This window comes from Sus scrofa, chromosome 8 (genome assembly GCF_000003025.6).
Source record: "Sus scrofa isolate TJ Tabasco breed Duroc chromosome 8, Sscrofa11.1, whole genome shotgun sequence".
Classification (NCBI taxonomy): domain Eukaryota; kingdom Metazoa; phylum Chordata; class Mammalia; order Artiodactyla; family Suidae; genus Sus; species Sus scrofa.
In genome coordinates this window covers 113,660,678-113,685,761 of record NC_010450.4, presented here as the reverse complement: position 1 = coordinate 113,685,761, position 25,084 = coordinate 113,660,678, and the positions used below count along the sequence as shown (strand labels likewise).

Sequence of the window (25,084 nt, the reverse complement as noted above, 5' to 3'; positions counted from 1 at the left end):
ATTCCTTGTCTGATTTCCCTTTATCCTTTCCTTAGTTTCCCTAATTCCTCGCTCCTTCACCTTCCTCTGCAGGAAGAGGCTCTATCTTCTGAAACCTGCCCACCCTGCCTTCACTTCTCAACAGATACTTCCTTCCTCGTGTCTTTTCACTGTGCTCTTTTATCTTTAGGTTTTGGAAATATTTTTCTTTGCCTTTCCCCTGTTACTTTTCTCTGTTATTTATTTTAAAATTCATATCTACCACCTCTTTCTTCTCTTCCAGTCCCTGAAGACTTCCTTCCATGCCTTTGGGCCTTTTTGTTTTTTCTTGACTTCTTCTTACTTGTCCATCACATCTGGTTCAGTGATGCTCTTCTGTTTACATATACTCATTTTTGTAAAAAGTACACCTAATTCTCTTTTTATAGCAAGCAATGGCATTCGTTTCCTCATTCATTCACTGAGTGAATATTATTGAGAGCCAGCCACCTTTAAGGTACTAAGTTGAATCTTTGGAAGACAGAAATTAAAGACAGTCCTGCCCTTAAAGAGCTCAAAGTTTATTGGGGAAAAAGATGAATAAACTAATCCTATTTGGGTGACAAGTCTATGAAAGGGGCAATGCAGGGTGAAGAGAGAGGAGCAATTAGTGGAAATTGAGGTGGAAGGAAGGGGTATAAAGGAAAGCATTCCATAGCTGTTGACATCAGAGTTGTTTTGAAGCATGAATAGGAATAAGTCAGGAGAAGTGGGGTGTGAATAAGTTAGAGGGAGTGCAGATTCTAGGTAAGGGGCCAGTATTTGCCTTTACATTGAGTCAGATCCTTCACTGCTGAGTCACCTGACTACTTAATGAAATCAGATGACTCTTAAAACACGGCTACAGAACACAGCCTTTTTTTTTTTTTTTTGTGACTGCATTCCTCATCAACTCTAGCCTTTTTTGGCCAGTGAATAAAAAGAACTTCTGATTTGGTGATTTTTTTTTTTGATAAAACCCTATTTCATGTTAATCTCACTCATCTTCCACACCAAATCTAAATGAGTGTATACATTTTTAACCTACTATTTCATTCATGAAGACAGTAAAAATGTTTGCATTGGTCCTCTAACTAGAATTACTACGGAATTCTGGTATCTTTTTTTCTGATAATGTTTTCTAAACTTGGCTTAAAAGTCCTCACTTCTGGTAGTTTTCATTTATGCAAATAAATAGGCCGTGTGTGGGCTTATTCAAACGAATTGATAATCAGGCTCCCATCTTAAGGCCTCATAATGAAAGTTTCATAAGGTTCTTAGTGCAACTGCCTTTAAATGGGTCCTGTCTTCACAGAATCTAAATGTTATTGCTGTTGTGCCCTCCTTCTTCCTCCTCATTCTTCTCCTCCTTCTTTTGCCCTCTCTTATCATAGCCCAGCAGATGCTTGGAGCTCAGTAAATAACAAGATGATGGGCTCTGAGGTGGGCTGAGATGGAAGAGACATGGCTGCTGTGGTAAGACAGGCCCTTGATAGAGACCCCACCAAAGGCAACCTGAGGCATGCTAAGCCGCAAAGGCAGAGTGTGGTACTTGAGGTGTTCAGTGTTTAGAGGACAGTGATGGGTGAGGGGAAGCCAACCAGGCAGGTGGGAAATCTGCATGGAATTGTGTCTTTGCATTGCAATTATACATGAATTGAGGAAGATTTGAAATACCTTTAATATTCAATTAGCAACCATGCATGTAGTGTATGTTTCTATTTCTTGCCTTCTTGTATCTTTTAATAGAACTTTACATTTTTCCATAACAGTGTCTTGTACATTCATTGTAAATTTGATCCCAGATACATTATAGTTCTGCTGCTATTGTGAATGAAACTTTACTTTCTAGTTCATTACTGCTGGGATAGAAGAACACTATGGATTTTTGTAAGCTCATTTTGAGTTAAGGCAAATTTGCTGAACTCTCACCTATTTTAATAGTTTTTTGATGCTGTTGGATTTTCTACATAGATGATCACAATAACAGCAATGAATGATGATTTAGTATATTTTATTCTAGTGCTTGTGTATCAGTTATCAATCGCTACAAACAAATTATCCCCAAACTTAGCAGGTAAAGACAACAGACATGGATTATCACACAGTCTCTGAGGTCAGTAGTCTAGGAATCTGACCTGGTATCAGAAATCACACAGCATTAGGAGTTCCTGCTGTGGCACAGTGGGTTAAGTCCCAGCTGCAGCTCTAATTAGATCCCTGGCCTCAGAACTACTATATGCTACAGGGGCAGCCAAAAAGGAATTTAAAAAAATAAGAAGAAATCATACAACATTAAAAAAAAAAAAAAAAAAAAAAAAGGTGGGGGGAGTTCCCTGGTGGTCTAGTGGCTAGGATTCAGTGCTTTCACTGCTGTGGCCTGGGTTCAATCCCTGGTCTGGGAACTTAGATCCCATATCAAGCTGCTGCAAGCTATGGCCAAAAGGAAGAAGGAGAAGGAGGAAGAGGAGAAGAAGAAGAGGAGGAAGAAATCACATAGCCCTACTTCATCTTATTCTGTTTGTTAGAAGCAATTCACTAACTCCAGCTTAAGCTCAAGGGGAGGGAAATTAGGCTCCACTTTTAGAAGATACAGTTAGAGTTGACAGACATATTTAAACCACAACATCTTAACAATCTTTTTTTCTTCTTGTCTTCTACTTAAAAATCATTTTAATGATGAGGACATCCAATAACAGATTAAATAGTGGCAGGGATAGTGATAACTTCGTTTTGTTCAAGACTTCAAAGAAACTGAAAGTTTCTAAGGTTTCTCCATTAACTACCATGTTGACCTCAGTTTTACGGTGTAAAGACTATCACCTTAAAGGAGTTCTGTTCTGTTTCTGGCTACTGAGACTATTATTATTTTATCATAACTAGATGTTAAACTTCACAAAATACCTTTTGAATTTATAGATTTTCTTTTCTTAGCTTTTGTTTTCTCTTTTAAGATGGGTTTTCTGATATTAAACCATTGTTGCATTCCTGGGATAAACTGTACTGGGTTTGTTTTTTAATACATGATTAGATTCACTAAAATAGTAATTTCTTAATTGAAGTATAGTTGATTTACAATGTGTTAGTTTCTGGTGCACAGCAAAGTGATTGTTATACGTATATCTTCCTTTCCATATTCTTTTCCATTATGGTTGATTACAGGATATTGAATATTGTTCCCTGTGCTATATAGTAGGACTTTATTGTTTATCCATTCTATATATGTTTGCATTAGCTAGTAATTTATATAGGATTTTCCTGTTTGTATTCATAGGTTAAATAGGCCTGTACATTTTTCCTCTGCTCTCCCATTCTGGTTTTAGAATCAGTGTTTTATAAGCTCCTAAAATGAGTTGGGCGGCTTCCCTCCTTTTCTCTGTTCTTCAGCTTGGAAGTTTTACAGCATGCTTCTGTTGGAAGCTGGCCTTTTTCTTTCCATACACCCATCTATCTACTTTTACCTGGTCTGCTTGCTCCTCTGGCCCCCGACTTACTGCCTCATTTCCAGTTCATGGGTTGTGCCTTCTTTCCTGGCTCTGTCTTGCTTATACAGGCATGGCTTAAAGATATTGCAGGTTCTGTTCCAGACCACCGCAATAAAACAAATATCGCAATAAAGTGAGTCACATGAATTTTTTGGTTTCCTGGTGCCTGCAGAAGTTATGCTTACGCTGTACTGTGGTATAATGTAGTCTATTAAGTGCGCAATAGTATTATATCTTTAAAAAGTACATACCTTAACTAAAAAATACTCTATTTTAAAAATTGCTAGCTATCATATGACAACAGAATTGCCACAACCTTCATTTTGTAAAACAAACAAAAAGCAAACAAAAAACCCACAATATCTGCAAAGTGCAATAAAGTGAAGTGCCATAAAACAAGGTATGCTTGTAATATAGCGGGTGGGGGGGTGTCAAAATTTACACCATTTGGTTCAGATGTGCAGTTAATGGTAACTGCTTTATTTTGCATAACTGACTCACACTTCTTCAGGAACCCTTCATTGTCAATGAAGGAAGTAGGGAAGAGTGATATGAAAGCATGTGTGGTACTAAAATTTGCCAAATATAAAAGAATATCATCGTGTCTTATAGTTTAATATAATCCCATCTTGAAGAAATAAACTCCCTCTCCCTTTTAGGTTCTAAAATGACTTGGATCCAAGGGCAACTTACCTGTACTCATGGTGATGAGGGGAAGGGAAGCTGGCTTATATGCATGTGCACTTACACGACAGTGGACATAGCTGAAGAGGCATCAAAGAACTAGAGAATAGCAAGCACACCTGAACTTACCCCAGTTAGTTCCTCTAGTCACTGCAAAGACATACAACATACTCAGATGCCTTCTAGGGGCAGTAGGCTTGGTAGCTGGAGAACTTTTAAGAGAAGAAAAAAATGGCCCTGATAGGAAGTTTGAACATTGAACTTGACTGAATGTTTATACAAAAGATAATAAACCAAACCAAATGATTTAAAAACAAAACAAAACAAAACAAAACTGAGGGACACCGAACTTACTTTAATTAGGAAGTTTAAGTATCACCCAGTGATATGTGGCTTGAAAACAAGATCAGTTAATGTAAACATAAAGAATGTTCCAATTTTTACACATCTAAATACAGTGGGTAAAAATCTGACCCACTGCATTTGTCTAACAGATCTTGGCTTCCTCATCTTGGGATGTCATCCACTGACAGACTTGATGTCACATGCTCTCCCCTAAACCTATCCCCCTCCTGGTTCTGCCCCAGAGAAATGAATATTGGATAGAAAGCTGTGGACTAGTTCTGGCCGTATTGCTAACTGGTTGTGTGACTGCTCTGCCTTTTACTTTTCTAATCCATAAAATGGGAAGACTAAAATAAATGCACCTTAAAGTCTTTCCAGATTGGTGGATTTTTTTCGTTTCACAGTCTTGTACACATCTTGGCACTTTCTTTTCCTTCTCACCAGGATGTATGTAAACTAAAGGAATGGCCATACTTTCCAGATAGATTTTTCCATGTTTTTTGCCCCCTTCATCCATCTCTCTGCCCACTTGACTTAGGAACCAGTCATGCTGACTGCAGAGCGACAGCAGTGCTTAGAGTTGGAGTCTGTAGCTGCTCCTACGGATATCACTGGATATCACGCCTCTCTCCTGCCTCTCTCCCACTTCCTGGTGAGAAACCCTGTCCTTCAAGGTCTACACCCTACAGCCTGTGTGACTCTAAATGCTGATTTTAAAAATCTAAAGCAGAGAGTCTGTTTGGATCGGGAAGGCAATCGTGCACTTTCCTGATAACACCGTTTCCCCAACAAAACATAAATCTGAACAAATGAATCTACAGAATCACTGGTGCTGGGGTGAATCCTTTTTTTTTCTGTTTTGGTGCCTGGTAGGGTTATTTCCCATCTTCCAAAGCCGGAGCCTAATGAGCTCCAGGGGGAGAGAAGTCTGTCAATCACAGGGTACTTTTCAAGTATAGTCATCTCTGCCCCATCAGAGAACCACAAGGCATGAAATAATTAGAAAGCCCAAAGTACCTGCTCTGTTTTACAAGAGCAAAATCCGCATGCGGATCATTTACATAAACCTGTCACTTCCCATTACAGTTCTAATGTGGGCCGGGGAATAAGCGCAGGCGTGCTGGGGGAGGGGAGGTCAAGGGAGGCCGGGCCTCCATCTAGGAAGCGCAAGGTACGCATGTGCTGCGCCTTCTGCGGCCCCCACCTTCACCGACTGCTGAATTAATGTAAAGTATCTTTTCTCTGCCATTAAATAAGAACTATTCGTGCTGCTATGGCAGCAGACCCTGTGCTTAAGAGAAGAAAAAAAGCTTTTGCATCAGGCTATTGTTAGGGGAGAATTCACTTTGAGGAGCATTTCAAAGCTGATCCGATTGGGGAAAGAATCATGTTAAATATTTGCTATGAAATATTTATAAGATGAGCACAAGAGCATTTGACAAAGTTGCCTGGGAAAATACGCATTTCTCCTCATTTGGAAAATTGGGGAGTGGGGGTTTAAATGCGCCAGGGAGAATTAATGTAAGTACAAATACGTGTGTGATGTTTGTTCACAAACGTGCGCGTGCACACACGCACACTCACACACATGGTTGAAGGGGTTGATAGGATTTAGGCCAATCTGCATCTGAATGCAGTTTCCCAAATACGGCAGCCATCAGAGGTCACTGAAGACTGTCTGGATAATTGTGTTTGAAGAAGCGCTGTGCTGATGCCAACAGAGCAAGATGGGCGGCGGCCCCCACCTTCTTCGTGGTCTTGTCTTATCCACACCCAGGAAAGAGACTCTTGGAGGGGAGAGAGTTCCCTGAACCCTGCCCTCATCCCATCAGCATAATACTAACAGTGCCCACGTAAATGCATTGAAAAAGGGGAAAGATGGTGTGCTTGAAGCCAGAATTTGTGCTTTTAGAGGAAAACATCTCTATGGCTTGTGGATTTTTCAAAAATATTTAGCAACCAAACCCTGCCCACCTGAACATACATTCATTATGTAATAAAGATGGTGTAATGAAAAATGATGCATGATTTATTGATGTACATAGTTAAAAGAAGCTCTGCCTCAACTACGTATGTTTTCAGTATCTGTGGGGCTCTTCTCTCTATTGGGAAGAGAGAAATGAAAATATTCTGCCTCACTGCAGTGTCTCCGATAAATAAATCACATATTTAACACTTAGCCTTTGCTTTAACATGAGCTTTGTGACCATTCGATGTCACATTTTACATGACTTTGCAGCGAAGGTAGTGTAATATGATTAGTGTAACTGAATAGCTAATTAGGTAATGTGTATTCCTGTTACTGATGCTTATTTTAATCTAGATGTCCTGTAGAGAATTTTACTGTAGGCCAATTTTATTAATCAACAAACACATCGTGAGATTCTGGCCCAAAGAACCAGTGCTCTGAAGTGACAGTTGCAGTAATCTCTGCAGCCTACGCCTCTGTCTGAGAGGTCCAAGGCTACCTAGCAGCGGGGCAGTCAGAGGGACGATGCTCGGCCGTGGTAGGGGTCTGAACCACAGCCAGCCTGTTCCTTATCTGAGAGATCACCAAGTGGGAAAGCATTGTGGATGGATTTAAATCAGCTTTTTTCTCTATCCCCCCTCCCTTGCACACAACAAAAGTCTAAATCCCTTTTCAGGCCAGATTGCCCCATTTCCCTGCATGGGCCAGGCAGATTGGAAACATGTTTGTCATTCAGCTTTTCTCCAGGCTAATCAGGAGACACTGGGGTGGTGGGATTTCTGCCTTTCATCTATGGAGCCTGCCTCTAAAAGCAGCCACTCGGAGGCCGCTGGCCCTGCTCGCTCGAGAGCTGGGCTGCCTGTCATCTCCGCAGATAGGTATAAAAATATTGTTAACCACGAGCCTAAGCAGAGGGTTTAACAGGGATTTGAATCTAAAATGTGATACTCCACGTAGGCTAACTTGATTTGGTCCAACAGAGCCGAACCCCTTATTCTGTTCCAACAAAGTGTGTCACATAATGGGAGAGATTTTGATGGGACTTATGACATCTCTGTTTCGGGCTTGAGGCTGACTAGGTCTAAACTGTGAATGAACATTGCTGCCTCTGGGGTTGTCATGAGGAGAGGCCTTGGCCAGCCCGTCTCCTGAGTCAAGGTATTGTGGACAGGATAGCTTTCAGCTTCCCTGAGGTGTGGTCCGGAGCACGCCGTGGCAGCAGGGCTAGGCAGGTGTGTAGCAGGGGAGTGTTCCACACGGAGCCTCAGCCAGTGCAGAGGGTTGCTACACAGTGAGTCCCGGACTTCCTCTATTGGGAACTTTAAGGAACTTCTGAACCCCCAAATTCTGGAAAATACCTATTTGTAAAGACAGTGGACCCCAGTCATGAGGAGGAGGTATAGAGTGGTGGAAAGAGTCCAGAAGGGCCTGGTTTGACTCTTGGCTTCTCCACTCACCATGGGACCTTGACTACATTACTCTCTTCAACTTGATTTCCTCATCTACGCTGAGGGGATAATGATAGTATCTTCTCTCTGCAGTTGTAGCAAGGAGTAAGCAGACAGTGCCTGTTAAGCATTCAATCTAGCCCATGATAAATGCCTGCTAAATAATATTGTTAGCTATTGCTTGTGGTTCCATGACAGTTGAGGGTGGTTTGGGACCTTATCTCTACCACATGCTGGCTCATTCTTAGGTGGTGTTTGGAAAAGCAATGACCAACATTTCCTATTGTAAACTTAAACGATACAATGACAGTCAGTCATATCCAGCCATCAGGAGACCACTTGGGAAAGTTCTATATTTCAGGCATAAGCAAAATCTAGAAAATAATATAAGGGACACTCTTGGATGTACCACAGAGCTTTGACAAATTTTAATATTTTTTCCATGTTTACTCAGATATTTTTAATACAACGTTAGAGATCTGGTTGAGTTACTTGGTATTTTCCTTGATTTGGTTGTGTTCCTTGGTACCATTCTTCTTCCTACCTTTTCATCTCTGCTCTGAGTAACCACTATCCTGAATGTGTGCTTTAATTACTCTCAGATATATTTTTAAATCTTTACACAGCTACACCAATAGCTTTATATATATCCATAGCAATGTTTAATTTTGTTTTATGCATCTTGGTTTTTATATAAATGGTATATTAAATGCATAAGCTACTGCTGAATTTTTTCTTTTGATATTAATTTTTATATTTTTTCATACTTATACATTTTAATAAATCAAAATGGATAGGTTTTTTACTGTAATATAGACTTCCATTCATTCTCTTATTGATAGACATTGAGGCTATTTCCAGTTTTCCCTTCTAAAACAACTCTGCAGTAAACATCTCTGCGTGTTCTTTTATGTGAGTGCTTGTCTATGGTGTGTATCTAGGAGTAGAGTTGCCAGGTCCTTCAGGGTGTACGTCTTCTTCATCTTCGTTAAATATCATCAAATTGCTGTTAACACCAGCAGAATATGAGGGTTTAGGGAGACATTTATGTGGAAGGGAATATATTAAAGTTCACTCACCCAACTTTCTTTGAGTTTCCAGGAACTGATTTAGGAGGTGATACAGCTGCTCTCTTATCAGTAGCTATGGAGTGCAGGTTATTTTTTTTTTTCCTCCCTGTGTTAATTAACCCCTTTGGACCCTGGTTCTGGTGTAGCCAATTGTTGATAATAGAATGTGCCTGGAGAAAACCAGACGCTCAACTTGGGTCAAAAGGTTAGGAAACAAATAGTCGCCTGTAGTCCTTAAATACTCTCCTTCCTGAGGTGCCCTACTAACATGAAGCTTCAAAAAATAAAACCACCAAACTGAAACTGGTTCATTAAAGAACTTCACATCTCATCTCTAGATTGGAGCTTCTTTTTATAATAGGGCACCTATGCAGAAGGGGGTGGGGTAGAGAGGGGCAGATGGACACAGCATCCTGGGCACTGCTTTTTTTAGCCACTGCAAATCTTGTTACTGTGCTGTAGGGAACACATTTAACATCTCCCAGAAACCCAATGCGTTAGTTAAGGTTGAAAAAAATGCTTGAACTTCTTTAAATAACGTGCAATAATGTTACCGAATAATACTGGTAAGAAAGCAAATGATTTTATCTTGGTTCTGTATAAAAGTTAACCATGGAAATGGAAAATTAACAGCAAAAAAGAGAGGTGGACCAGGTGTTCCCAGTTCTTTTGGGAGGGGGCAAGTCCCTGCATAGATGATAAAATGACAAATGTACTTCTACCTGCCATATGCCCACAATTCCAAAGCCAAATAAAATTATTTTTGTAGTACTTATTATTTAAATCATGACTGCCATTACTTGCCTTCATTATTAGGCCTAATTGTAAGTGGCTATACTAGGAAATGAACTATAGTTAATTTGACTGTCAACTAGTGACCAAACTAAAGTAGTAACGGACAGATTGTTGGCATTAATTAGAGACTTCTGTTTGGCTTTTAGATTCTTATCTGTTTGACCTCGTACTTACTATAATCTGGCTGGAGGTTTTCTGGGTCAAATGAAGGCTTCTGAGTCCCTGGATTTAGAACTCTGCGCTAACTTACTTTCCCTGCCCAGGGAGACAGCGTCACGGCTATAAGGCTGAGAATTCCCAGCTTTGCCCTCAGGTTTTCTCAGATCCCACATAGGAGGGAAACCTCGTTTCTTTCTCTACTATAGAACATCTCTCAGTTTACACACAATCTTAGAAAATTTGAACACATACTGGGTGCTAAGCTCCCCATTTTTCACCACTCCACCATCTTCTCACATTAAGAGCTGATGCTTAGTAACATTATGTGCTAGGCACTCTGCTAAGAGCATGTGCATTATATTTTTTCAATCCTTGTAACTATTTTATGATTTATATTATTATTGTATAGACATCCCCAAAATGTAGTGATTCAGACAGATTAGAAATCTGTTTATCTCATAAATCCTGCAAATACATGCCTCTGTCCCATAGAATCGGCCGGTGACCTAGGATGGGGGTGGTTCCTCATGATTGCTGCCCCTTGTTACCCCTTCTAGCAGGAGGAAGAGGAAAGAGAGCTTGAGGAGTGCTTCTCCACCGCCCCTACATCCTGACCTAGAAGTGACACAACTACTTTTGATTTCTATCGCATTAGAGAAGATTTAGTCATGACCATACCTGGTTAAAGGAAGGCAGGGAAATATAGTCCAATTCAGTAGTCATGTATTCAACTCATCCCACTGTGGGAAAGGGGGAGAAAGGATTTTAGCTCTGGCACTGGTGTCTTATAGATGGTCAGTCTTTCTTTTTAACTAAATTAAGCCCATCAAGTCTCTGGGCAACCTGTGGTCTCTATCAGTTATCAACTGTCATTTACAATTGAGGCAAGTTAGATTTAGCAAATTTAAATAACTAGCCCAGGAGTTCCCATAGTGGTGCATTGGAAACAAATTCAACTGGGAACCATGAGGTTTCCGGTTCGATCCCTGGCCTCACTCAGTGGGTTAAGGTTCTGGCATTGCCATGAGCTGTGGTGAAGGTTGTATATGAGGCTCGGATCTGGTGTTGCTGTGGCTCTGGTGTAGGCCGGTGGCAACAGCTCTGATTAGATCCCTAGCCTGGGAACCTCCATATGCCGAGGGTAGGGTGGCCCTAAAAAGACAAAAGACAAAATAAATAGCCCAGTGTCACATATTGCTAAGTAGAGGCAATAGGATTCAAACCAGGCAATTTGAGGCTAAAAGCTCAAAGCTGAGCATTTAAGTACTATCAAGACTAACTCTATACTGACAACTGTATTGAATAATTAATTCATTGGCAAGTTACTTTCCTTTAAATGGATATGTTATGGGGATTCTACTCAGTTCTGATGAAAGAATGAGGTAATCAGGAATTTTCCATTATAGGAATAGTGGAGATGAGTCCTGGAGTTTTCATTATCTGTGTTCAGGAGGCTAAACGTCTGCCGGGTGATTATCCTGTCCTTGGAAGTGAGGTTTCTGTGGTATAGGTAAAAACCTCTGGATTTTCGTGGTTAGGGGATATTAAGTGACAAAGAAAGGTATTACTTTAAGTCATCTCTAATTAGGTGCTTTGGTTTAACACACCCAGTCAAGGATATCTTGAGCTGAAAATGAAAAAAAAAAAAAAAAAAGCCTGCATCTTTAAGAACAACTCACCGTGCATGCGTAGATGAAAGGTGTTCTGAGCTTGTGGGACCACTGTCCATTAGCCCAACTCTGTAGTTCATAATATGACCAGCAAATAGTCATTTTATTCACGTTTCTATTTAGAGAGTTTGGGGGGATGGGTAGTTTAGGCGTCCCTAAAAGAGAAGAAGAACGAAATTTACATGAAAGATCGATGTTATTTTTGTTTAATTAAGTGAATGCTGTTGATTGTGAACCACAAAAAGGAAAGCTAATTTGTGTAACTCAAAATGCTTGTGACCAAAACAACTAATCACCCCCATTAATTCAAGCAAGGGCTGTCCGTCACCAAATAGCGATGTGAACTCAGGGGAAATTCCTTAATCTCTCTAGATTCCTTCATCTGTAAAATGGAGATACAAATATTTTTTGTTTATAGGTTTTGTGAGGATTAAATAACTCATGTATCTACGTGAGCATATCAAATGGTGAGTACTGAATAAACATCAGGTGTTAGGGTGACTCTAATTCATTTCAAATGCTGGATAGGGCTGTCGCTAACTAATGCTGCAAGATTATGAAAACACAGTTCTGTGGAGGGAGAGCCTGTCCTCCCTTAGCAACTTTGTTCAAGGAATTAATGCAGAATTTTGCTAATGCCAGCTCTCAGAATCTCGCGGTGAACTCAAGATTCCAGGTAAAGACTTTCTTAATCTTCCCAGGCAAAACCAATCACTCTCCTCTCCATGATCCCTTTGCTCTTTGTTCATAGTTCTTGTACTTAGCACATTGTGTCACAGATATTTATTTGCCTGTTTGGATTATTTGCAAACTTCACTGGTGATCAGGTGATGTAAGAAAACCTCTAGGTCGGGGACTTCCTGGCTCCTGGCGTGGTGCCCAGCACAAAGCAGGGTCTCCACAAATGTTTCTTTAATGAGTGGCTAAGTGGTCTGATGGAGGTTGCTAGCATTTTAGAAGAGGAGTCTGGAAAAACACTGGGTTATATTTTTCTGGCTTGCCCATAATCAAGCCATTTCACACTCAGTTTCCTCATTTGGGAAATATGCCTTCCAATGTGCTTCCCTTGCAGAGATGCCGTGATAATTAATGAGACTCCTTAGAAAGGAGCGATCTTCTCTTTCCCTTTGAAGTTTGCTTTTACAAGAAGATCTTTATATACAAGGCTGTAAAAATTCTGTTCTCCTTCCTGTCCTTTGCTTCCTCAAACCCAAAGGTCCACAGGAAAGATTATCTGCCTATGAAACTTCCCTTGCCTAAGTGCCAGCCTCCCTGGAGTATTACCTGCAGTGTACCTGGGCTGTCAATCCAAGCCCTCAGCCCTTCCCTTCCCATAGATCTGTTACAGTGCGTGCAGTAACAGCGGAGGGTTGTCAGCAGATGGACTAGGGGAAGCACTGGCCATTCACAGATGCTCCTTAGCGTCTGTATTCTTTCCAAGATTGCCCACTTCTTGACTGGAGAACCACTCACGAGGGCTTGTCTGGAGCTCTGTGCAAGGTGCTGGGCCTTCTGTGATGGCTAATATAGTGGACATACAGGCGGGTTATGGGTTGTTACGTCAAATGGAGCTGTGTGCAGAGTGGGTATACGTCAAGAGGTAGCTCTGGGGCAAAATGAAATATGGGCTACAGCTGAGAGGATGGGGAGCCAAGTCAGAGAAGGACATGGTACCCGGGCCAGGTGTGGAGGATGGAGAGAACAAACTAGCTTTGTGAACTTGGACTTAACCTCATGAGGCCTCCATTTCCTTCATCTGTAAAATAGGCATAGTAATAACATCAAGTTGATAAAAGAGATAAAACAATTTTGTAAATTATAGGATGCTTTATAAATATTTATTATTATTTGTATCTTCAAATTGATTAACAAAAGGAAAGCAGTGACGACGTGGCCTATAAGACCCTCAAGGGCAAACATCAGTGTTGCCAATATTTTACTCCCCTACTGGCTTGGTTGTAAGGAGCCTTCCACCAGTGAGGACAGGGCAGCCTGGTGGATGGGGAGCAGTGAGAAGGCTGGGGCCTGGGAAGCCAGCGGTATGCCTTTTCCTGCTGGCAGCACCCACCCAGAGTAGTTTACAGATGAATTCTAACGGGAATGCAAAAGGAATAGTGCACTAAGTTTTAGGGGACGTCTAATATTCATAACCTAATTTGGAAAGCAGCAAGATGTTTTTCTGCACACTTGGGCATGACCCCATGTGAGTTAAACTGTTTCATTTCTAAAATCTCTAAAATCAAGAATGTCATTTATAAAAAAAAAAAAAAATTGGGAGTTCCCCTCATGCCTCAGCTGTAAGGAACCTGACTAGTATCCATGAGGATGCAGGTTCAATCCCTGATCTCTCTTAGTGGGTTAAGGATCTGACATTGCCCTGAGCTGTGGTGTAGGTCACAGACTCAGCTTGGATCCCATGTTGCTGTGGCTGTGGTGTAGGCCCGGTGGCTGCAGCTCCGATTCAACCCCTAGCCTGGGAACTCCCATATGCCGAGGTTGTAGCCCTAAAAAGACCAAAAAAAAAGAGAGAGAGAGAGAAAAGAATGTCACTTACACATATTCAGTTACTTCCCAATAAACCTATCTTCAAATTTACCAAAACATCCAGCTTCTTCACCCTCACAATTCTTCCAGCCCCCTCTGACTTTACTTTTTCCATTTATCCAGCAGTCACTGTCTTGTTGATAGTCTCAACTCACTTACAGTCTTGACTCATTTGTCCCTTTTCTTTTCAAAGAACTTGCCTCTCAACACTCCAGCCTGGGTCTGTCCAACAGACTGCTTACGCTATCTTCTGAGTGTCAGGGGAGAAACTCCTGCAACTGGGAAAGTAGCATTGCTCCAAAATTAGGGTTTCCAGCCTCAGCTGCTTCCTGACATTCTTCCATAACATGGCCATATTTTAAAATATTATGAATATACTTTTCCTTCTTGGTAATTCCTGCTGCCACCCATCGAGGCTGAGGGTGTCCCTTGCTTTAGGGGAGAAGGCAGTAGTAACCAGCCGAGAACACAGGAGTCAGTGTTGAGCTTCCAAAACAGGCTCTTGATGCTCATTTCAGGGCACATAGATGTGAAAGTCAAAATTTTCATTTGCATGAGCCATGGCGTTGTTGAGAGAAGGCAGGATTTGGGGTTCCAAGCAAACAAAATTGAGAGCTAGAGCACAGTCGATAGGGCTCAGCATAGAGCAGGGGGATGAATGGGACTCTGATGTATGGTGGGTTCCTGTCACACCAAAGGGCAACAAGACAAAGCCAACAAAACCAAACAGAAATCTTCCCTGGGCTGGGTGACAGGGGACCTGATCCCAGGGTCAGAGGGATGGCAGGAGTGAGAGATGTGTATGGATTGAGAGCTGAATGAGGTAGGGGGTGAAGGGTGAGGGAGGAAGAATGGCAATCTCCTGGGGAGATCTGGGAGTCCTGGGGCAGAAAGAATTTGCATAGTCCTTCTCAACTAGGACTCTGAAAGAAGCCTGCTCCTGATACAGTGGTCCCAGTAGCATGGAGTGGCTACAGTCAAGGAAGAAAGCTCTGTTTAAGTAGAGGGAAGCTCTGGTAATGGCTGGGTCCTCCCGTTCCCTCCACTTGCAAGGAAGGTATCCAGGTGCCTCAGGGGCCCACACAGGGAAGACAGGGTGCAGAGGGGACCAGCAGGTGAAGGACCCGCTTCCGCTGCTCGAGCATCCCTGTGGGGGCTCCTCCTCCTTCACTTCTGAGGTCTTCTCTGCTTCATAATTTTACCCGCTGAGCCTGACTCATGATTGAATCTCAGAGTATGTTTCTCAGTTGAATGAATTAACTTTTGTGGGTCCTGCACTGAGTTGAAATTTTTGTAGCATCTTCCCGCTTTAAAATAATATAGCGTCTTATATCTTTGGCTTGCAAATAAATCTTTACAAGATATTTTTGATTGGAAGTATCTCAGATACATTGGAAGTATCTTAGTAATGTTGAGATATTATTGTCCCGTAAAATATTGTTTCATATTTTAGACAAGAACTAGTTTATTTGGCAGAGGAAATTTAGAAATAAATAATATAAAATTTTTGGAGTAATGTAACATAACCCAAGTCTTAGCTCAAAGCCTTCATCCTTGTGATAACAGGTTTCTAGCCCTTCCTAAAAGTACCCATAAATTACTAATGGAAATGCCTAGGAGATGCCTTATTTGTGCCCACATATTGGGCAGTCAGATATTGTCACCACACGATACCCACTCTATTCTTCTCTGCCTTTGGGTCAAAAGTGTCTGCATCTGCTGGCCATGAAGCCATTTTGAAGGGCATTGCTTCTGCCTCTGCCCTTGATGTGAATGGCAGTGCTCTGACAAAGCATTTAAGCAGCTCTCCCTCTTGGGGATATCAAAGTGTATCAGCTTCCATATCCTGCTGCACCTTGTACCTGCTCTCTGCCTTCCTAGAGATTTTTGCCACTGGTTTGACCATTTAGCCTCCCATTTTGGTCTGCCGTGTCTCTCAGACTTAATCCATCCTATTCATCTGCTAGACAGAGACTTGTCTGTGTTTGCCCTTTTTTTCTGCTCAAAACGGGTCTCCGCCAGGGGAACCAAAACTCCAGTCACTACAAACTTGACCTAGTCCTCAACAAGCCCCCAAGTCTCATACTGGGATCCAGTAATTCCCACTCTTGTACTGGGAGCAAGAACAATTCTTTTGGATTATTGTTTAAAGTTTTTATTTAAAGTAAATGGCGTGCTAGAGATTAATGGTGACAATGCTGAACTGGACACCTAAAAGTGGGTTAAGGAGTTCCCTTGTGGCGCAGTGGGTTAAGGACCTGGCGTTGTCACTGCAGCAGTTTGGATTGCTGCTATGGTGCTGGTTTGACCCCTAGCCTGGGAACTTCCACATGCTGTGAGCACGGCCAAAAAAATCCAAAAAAACAAAACATGGGTTAAATGAGTTAGTTCTTTCAATTAATTTAAAATGGACATTTAAAATGAAAATTATAAACATCTACATAATTTTAAAGTTTTTTTTTGTAACTGCAGAGCAGTAAGGAAAGAAAGAGGAAAGTATTTGTAAAATCCTTCAAAATTATTAAATGAATTGGGCCAAATGTACATCAAATCCTTTTTCCTTTGGATTTGCATAGACAACTGCTATTTTTATCTTTATGACTTTATTTCTTCCCTTGGTGGAGTCCTAGTGCCAGTCAAGATAGAAAAGTTGTAGAAACAAAACAAGGCTTTGTGCATCCTTCACAAGGGCTGATTTGTTTTTGAAAGAATTTCAAGGAAGTGAGGAATCTTAAAACCGTGTTTTATATAGCTTTTAGTTAAGCTTTCTCTTATCACTGAGGGCCCACTTTTAGCAAAATGCATACATAATTCTTCTTAAGTTTGATGAATCTATGGGCAAAGGAGAATTGCAGGTCATTTAGAAAAATCGCAGGGTCCATATGATTCTCAGCTTATTCAAAGGCCTTGTTTCCAGTGGCCAAATACAAATTCTTTGTTCACCACAAACCCCAAAATGTGGGAAGAAGATAGCTGAGTCAACAGGAAATAAAGGAGACAACTCTCAAACTCTGTGTAGAGAATTAAAATGCTCCTGTTCCCACATACAGACCTAGACAAGCCCTTGCTTTTAGGAGCTGGAGACTGCCTAGCTTCTAACCAGCCTGGGCAGCAAACAAGGACATTGCGGGATCACTATATAAGAAGTTTATTTTCAGTGAGAAAGAGTGTAAAATAATATACAGTGTGTACCAGCCTCTTGGAAAGAAGAACAACACTGGTGTGTAGTTTTGGTTTTTCAGATGCATGAATTCCAACCAAAGAAATCAGAGCCTCACCTCCCAACCAACCAGATGACCCCAAGCTGAAGCTATATCTGAGGCAGTAAAGGCCCTTAAAGACAGCTGGCTTGTCATCCTCAGTCTCTGGGAAGGGTTACAAACTGAGTGATTGTTGTGGATCCAAACACCAAGCCATAGGGGGTATATGGTTTACCTGAAGGTCAGCAAAGCTCCCAAGCCAGAGCCGTGTTGTTACAATTTTTCAGGAGATCCACACCAGTGCTTATGTTGTCCCAGGAGAATCTTCCTCTGAAGAAGAATTCAGCTCCCAATCTTGGGAGTTCACGTTCTAAGAAGGCACTTTTCTGAGTCAGATTCTTCTTCTGCTGAGATCCTGCTTGATTACAATTCAGGCCGTTTTCTAAAATGGCAAAGATTGCCTATTTCCCCACCACACCTCGCTAGATATGCCCGGCATTCATCCTTCATATCTTTCTTTTTTGTTGTTTTGTTTTTGGTTTTTTTTTGTCTTTTTAGGGCCACACCAGCAGCTTATGGAGGTTCCCAGACTAGGGGGTCTAATCAAAGCTACAGCTACCGGCCTATGCCACAGCCACAGCAATGCCAGATCCAAGCCGCGTCTTCGACCTACACCACAGCTCATGGCCACGCCGGATCCCCAACCCACTGAGCAAGGCCAGGGATCGAACCCGCAACCTCATAGTTCCTAGTTGAATTTGTTTCCGTTGTGCCACAACGGGAACTCCCATCCTTCACATCTTTCTTTAGCATTAATTTTTAAAACTGCTGCAGCCTTTCACTAACGTAATATACACTATGATAACTCATTAGCAGAGGGTTTGACAGTATCATCCTGAAGCATAGTCAAGCAGGGAAGCAATAGAAGGCAAGGTAAATGCTAAAGACAAAGGACATCCTTCCTGCGTGTTACTACAATAAGGTTCTTTGGTGTGAGATGTGGAGAAAGGGGGGAAATTCTAACAGGAAACCTGCCCACAAGCGCGTTAAAAAGAGAGATCACTGCACTTAGGGAACCCACCTTCTGACTGCATTTAAACCAGTTAATAAGGACAATCGGTGTAGGGACATTTTTCTTCAAACCCATGTTTTGGGAGTTCCCGTCGTGGCGCAGTGGTTAACGAATCCGACTAGGAACCATGAGGTTGCGGGTTCGGTCCCTGCCCTTGCTCAGTGGGTTAACGATCCGGCGTTGTCGTGAGCTGTGGTGTAGGTTGCAGACACGGCTCGGATCCCGAGTTGCTGTGGCTCTGGCGTAGGCCGGTGGCTACAGCTCCGATTCAACCCCTAGCCTGGGAACCTCCATATGCCGCGGGAGCGGCCCAAGAAATAGCAACAACAACAACAAAAAAAAAGACAAAAAAAAAAAAAAACCCATGTTTTGAATTATTTAAGGGTGAATACACTAGAATGTCATTCAGTGATATGGTGGGGATCATGCCCCTGCCAAAATCTAGGACCTCAAAAGCTTGGGTTAGAAGCTATATACGTGAGGTCTATCAGACTCTGATATTCATCTGTTCACGTAACAATGATTGATTTAGCTCCTACAATGTGCAATATGGGTTTCCATGGCTTTTGACGTTCCAAAGAGTAACTGGTGTTAAAAAAATTATTCTGAGAGCAATCTGTGCCATCTATTCTGCCCCAATGGTTCTTTCAAAGATTGGCAAAAATGAGCTTACTTCTGTTTCTGTGAGGGCAGGAGTACCATCAGTTTCAAGGGTAGAGCAGCATTCCACCTTAATATTCTTGCTTCCATCTTTAAAGGTGAAGAAATTTGTGTTAAAACATATCTGTGAGAAATTCTAGACCTGTCCTCTGGTCTTCCTATTATTCCCAGAGTAGATACATGTTGCCAGCTGCACCTATGTGAGGAGAATACACCCATGTGAGTACAGGTCAATGACTCAAGAAGGAAAGGAGCCCCAGTAGCCTCCTTTGCTTTTGGAAGACACTAACCCTTTTAGTACCTTGAGACCTCAATAGTGGAGATAAATATTTTTCCTAATAAGTGCCCAGAGGGAAAATGGTATGCACTTTACTTTTTTCAGGGTCCAAACTCAGTTGCAGGCAGAACTCTCTCTAAAAGTTTCAAAAGAAAGGCAAGCCAAAATGTGCAGGCATACCACCAAGCTTCTATAACTTTTCCAGATTGTGGGCACTGCAACAGAGCAAAGGGGGCCCAGAAAAAGAGGGACAGAGAGTTGGCAAGGCCAATGCCAAGCTGACTAGACTTTTCTTCCAAGTCTGCATGGTCTGGTTTACCTTGCCGCCCTGTATTTAAGTGAGTTAAAAGGATAATACACAAGTGGGAAAAAGTTGATAATATTCTGATTTCATTCACTTAGAGATAGGTGAGGATATTATCTATGCCAAAGTATAGATCATACAAGATTTATAAGATAGTGCACCAAACACTATTCATAGTTTATTTAAATAATCTTAGTCTATAACCACAAGAAATTTTAAATTTGATATGCCAGCCAATATAAATGATACTTGGATTTTAAAACTCCAACACTGTATCTGTATTATGAAAGCCGAATTAAGAAATGCCACTGCAGTGACTACCTTATATTTATTAAGTGAATTATTGTACAGAAATAGGTCATGTAGAAATGGACAAATCTCTCTGATTAAACTGAAAATGGTCCATCCAGTGGTTATGCATAAGCAACCCAGGTTTACAAATTCCTTTGCTAACATTCAGTGTTATTAGAACAATTGTCAAAAAGTAAACTTCATAGTGAGGGAACATCATTTTCAGCTGTAAAATGAAACCGATGATGACAAGATATGCGCACATTAATAGGGCAGTAAATAACCTCTTTGGTAATATCACAGTCACAGATGAAATCCATTTACGCTTTTTGGTGTCATTTCGGATTTGGGGTTATAAGAAAGGTGAGACCAGGCATCCCGGCCCCTCACTCTGTCACCCTCTGCCGCCCCTGCACCTGAGGGTAGTGTTTTGTGTAGCCCTCTGTGGAGTTGTGTTTTTGTGCTGGAGGGTGGGCTGGGCCTGGTATCCTGCCTTCAAAATCTTGCCCTGACTAAATTTTCCACTAAAAACAACCCCTGGAGAGTTAGGCAGGGGAAGGGAAGAAAGAAGATACTCTAGGTAAGAGAAAAGACACTAGCACGTGGCAACGTGTCAGTCTGTGACATCTCAGTTACGCAGCAAACAACCACATGCTAATCTGAAACAACGTGCCATGTGTCATAACCTTTCTTTTTTTTTTAAGGGCTGCACCTGTGGCATATGGAGGTTCCCAGGCTAGGGGTCAAATTGGAGCTACAGCTGCTGGCCTACACCACAGCCACAGCAACACAGGATCCTTAATCTGCCGATCAAGGCCAGGGATCAAACCTTCGTCCTCATGGATGCTAGTCAGGTTCCTTAACTGCTGAGCCACAATGGGAACTCCATAACCTCCTTTTCTTTCTGTGAAATTGTACCATGAAGGAATGTATTCTGCTCTCTCTTTGTCAGAGAATGCGGGTGCCCTGGAATGGTAGGAAGAGGAGTCCTTTTTTCCCGCCGTCTCCTCCCCTCAAGTGGGTAATGCTGGGCTGAAAGGGAGAGGATGATTGCTTCGGGGCTGGCAGTGTCCGAGCCTGGACCCTCCCTGTGCAGACCCTGGGATGGCTGAGCCGAGGAGGGGGTGCCCACTGGGATGACATGATCTCAGTCTCAGCTCCACTGCTCTGTTTTCCTTTGCTCAAGTCCAGCCCAAGGGCTCTGCTGAGAGCCAGTGACAGGCAAGCCCACCAACAGAGATATAGGATCCAGCCATGCTCACCTCCGGCCTTCCCTGGACTGGGCCGGAGCTGGAGCCATGGCTGTGGAAACATCCAGGTGCCCAGTCATTGCCTTGCCTCTGCCAGCCGTGCCCGGGCTCCCAGCCCCCAAACTCTACCCCTTCCTCTCACTGATCTGTCACCCCTTTGTTCACTTCCTATATTTTCACTCAGATGTGGTTTAGTGTTTTCTTTCCAAGGCATTTTTTGCATGGAAGAATGCTTTCAGTGAGCTGAGGCCCTAATTGCCAAATCATGGTTGCCAAAACATGTTATTTTGGCTTTAAGCTGGTGCAGAGCAGGAGGCGGTTTCCCCTCTTGAAATAAAAAAGAAAAAAGAAAAAAAAAAAGTCTTCAGCAGCCCATGGGCCATCTGCAAACACAAGGGACTGAGGCCTCCATGGCTCTTCCTCTAGCCTATGAGGGTGACTTCACTAGGGCCATCCTTGGTGGCCCGGGGTGGCTAGCAGCTCCAGGGGGAGCAGTGCTGCCGGTTCTGGGCTGGTGCAGGAGCGCGGAGGGTGGCCTCGGAGATTCACCTTCTTTCCCCGCCCCAGGGGCCACCTGGCCGCCACCAGGTGGGATCCTGCCCTTCGCCTCTTGGGACACTGCAGCCCCATCACTGCACACACACTCAGCCCAGCAAGCACAGGAATTCCAAGTGGAGACAAATCTGGGGCCCTGGGGGAATCTGGATGGAACCGATCAGTATGAGATATATTACTGCTAATTAAGCCTTGATCCCCTGGCTCCACTTGAAACAAATCAGGAAGGGGATCAAGTTTTAAAAGCAGGTGCTAACTGGTTGCAAAAGCCTCGTCCATCACTCCAGGAAAAGCTTTTGCAGGTAGCTCTGGGAGGACCCGCTCAAGGAGCCCAGGCTTTGCTGAGAAAATTCATTAGCGGACGGAGCCCCGGGCTCCTGTTTGCCTTAGGACACCACGAGGGCCTCAGAACCCTTTCTTGCTGTCACAAAGAACTATTTTCCTGTCCTCGTTTTCTTCCTGATAGCTGATTGACTTTCTCCTCCTTTGGACAATGGCGTAATTTAGAGGCAAGTAAACACCCTCCTGGAGAGGCCTGTGGCAGTTTCTTCGCAGCACAGACAATGTGGTGTTTGTTGGGGCTCAAATGCCAGTCCAGAATGGGCCCCACACAACCTGCCACCCCGGCTCACTCCTTTCCCAGACTGTTTAAGAAAAAACATTCTGAGCACAAATGTGTAAATAAACTTAATTGCAAATATTTACTTGAAGAAAGCCTGAGAGTTCTCTGAGTATGAGGTGCATGTGCCTGTGTGAAGACTATGTTTGAGCATTAAGGATCTGGAAGAATGCATAACATTTTTTATTCTTCAGCAGCAGCATTGCCCATACTCTAGAAATTTTGGTTTTAAATAATGGCTAGCATGGACTGGGCACCTCGGTATGCCAGGGGCTCTGCCAAGTGTTTTCCACAACTCATGGTTTAATCGGTACCACCACCCTGTGAGGTAGGTATGGCTTAGAGAGATTAACGTATCTAGCCAATGACGGGCCAAAGATTTGAATTCTGCCAGAGCCAGTATTTTTTAACACAATGCTATTTACCTCTTCTTCCAACTTTGGATCCTGTACAGAAATAGCAAAATACCTTGCACATGATGAGTGCCCAACAAATACAGCCAATGAATGAATGAATGTATGAATCCCAGGTGAAATTAAGGATTAGCCTCAGGTTCATATTAATACAGTAACCTGGGAAATTGTTCTATTCTATGTTAAGTCTAACAGTCTAGAGATCTCAGATTTGGGGGTCAACATTTGTACTGAATTTTAAAAATGTATTCTGAGGGTCTTCCTTTGATCTGCGTGAAGAATGTTCTTAATCCTGACAGCATTGGACCTACATTTGGCACATTTTGATGAGGCTGCAGGCAAGTTGGCTGAAGTTGCTGGCATTGACTCCAGGAATCATTATCAACATAATTTCCTTTTTCTTATGACATGTAATCCCCTTCCTAGCCTCACACCCCAGTCTTCCGACTACTCTTAATATGGGGAGCCTGCTGCTTTGAGTCATGCATCTAACCTCTGAGCGCCGGCTTTCTCTGGAATGTATTGTGTTTATTTCGCTCTTTATTAGTTTTATAGCAACAGAGCTGAGTGCTCCTTTGGTGTCTTTCTTTGGATTTGTGCACACCATTCAGCCCCATACAAAGGTTTGGATTCTTGTTAGCACCTGAACCAACTTGAAAGGTAATTTAGAGTTAAAGAATGGATGTTTATGAGAAATGCTTTTATGACTGTTTATGAAAAAATTTATTTCACTTGATGGTGCTTGGAGGTCCTATGAGATGAGAAGGGGTTGAGCTCGATGCTCAAAGCAGAGACTAGAAAATGCTGAGGGGAGTTTTAATGGCTGGATCTAGCTCTGATGGGGGCAGTCAGGCCCTGATCCTGTTTCACTTTCCAGCTCTTACAGTGTCCTTTTGGTTCATCTCGAGTAGCTCACAGTTCTCTGGCTCCATGTCACTTTTGCCATAATGAAGAAAGAATACTGTTGGCACTGGGCTTTTTTGTTTTTTATTTGTTGGGTTTTTTTGTTTTTTTTTTTTTTTTTGCCAGAAGGTTTAGTTTTTTAAAATGTAACACAAGTCAAGGGTGAATGATTAAGAAAACCGCAGGTCTGCATCCTCCCACCCACCTCTATCCTGCATTTTCTGGAGCACGTGTTTGCCCTCACTGCTTGCTTAACTGTCCGTCGCGTTGCTTTCTTGCTTTCACCCATGTGGGTCCTGGTCCATGCAAACAGATTTCTCAAACTCTTTAGAGCCTTGACCTTTAAAGTCTGCCCAAGGAATGTAAGAGAACTGCACATTTTACGAAACTGATGTAAGATTTGTTTAGAACTTCAGAAAAAAAAACTGGAAGGGGGGGCATTACATTGCATTTTTATAAGAGGCCCATTCAACAACACAGGATATGGCGAAAATAAAACAGGATTGGGTGGGATGCATGTTTGGGTTCTCAGGGGGCCGAAATCAAAGAGGTGTGCAAACTATTCTGCATAAATCCCTGCCATCCGCTTTGATAAACGAGATTACGGACTTGAAAGGTCGATTATACATTCTTAAGGAGAAATGCCAGGTTCTTGTTAATGTTTGTGCCTGTCAGGATCTTAAAATAGACTTGAGTGAGCTAAGCACATTGATGACCACGTACAGCAGTGGGGTAAGAGCTTAATACTATTTTATTACCTCCTATGGGCAAATATTTGCCTGGTGAGACACACCCACTCCCTCCAGAAGAGTCTATTGTAAACAACTGGCTCCTCTTTTACAAGAGCTGAAATCTTTATGATGTTTGGGAATGCTGCAACCAAAGGCTAAACAGCTTATTTGAATCTTGTCTTGCAGCCAGAAATGCTCACCAGTTGTTTTTTCCCTCTCTTTCTCACTAACCATGCCCATGGCATGTTCTAGAAAACTAACATTGGCAAAAGTTCTGCTCACCCTTCCCAGCTTTATTCCCAGGAATGACAGATGGTGGGTCTTTCCAAATGTCCCGTTACTTCCAGCAGGCCAGTATCCTCCTCCATTCTCCTCTGCCTTCTTGGAGCTGAGCATGACTTCAAAGCCTTAGATCTCTGATCGGAAGAGGCGAGTGTCCTTTCTGATAATTTTGCTGCCAGGATTTAAGCCTACAAGATTTAAGCCTGACTGCTTACGTGGTTTGTGGAGATGGAATGAGTATCTCCCCCAAAGAGCTTTATAATCAAATGGATGCGAATGAGATTTTTTTTTTAAATGAAGAGAATTTATGTTTTTCCTCATTAACATCTGGCATTTATGTTCATGCTCACTCATAGAATTG

General features: G+C 42.4%; 2 long non-coding RNA genes across 2 annotated transcripts in view; one reads left to right on the top strand and one right to left on the bottom strand.

Moving 5' to 3' along the window:
• The window catches only part of LOC100738196, a 286,079-nt gene that overhangs the window by 139,510 nt on the left and 121,485 nt on the right, over positions 1–25,084 (top strand). The gene's annotated exons all lie outside the window — the stretch shown is intronic.
• On the bottom strand, positions 10,509–13,663 carry LOC110262176. The gene is made up of 3 exons (XR_002346836.1): positions 12,907–13,663; positions 11,632–11,777; positions 10,509–10,692 (listed from the first exon to the last, which is right to left on the bottom strand). It is a non-coding gene; the product is annotated as an uncharacterized LOC110262176 (long non-coding RNA).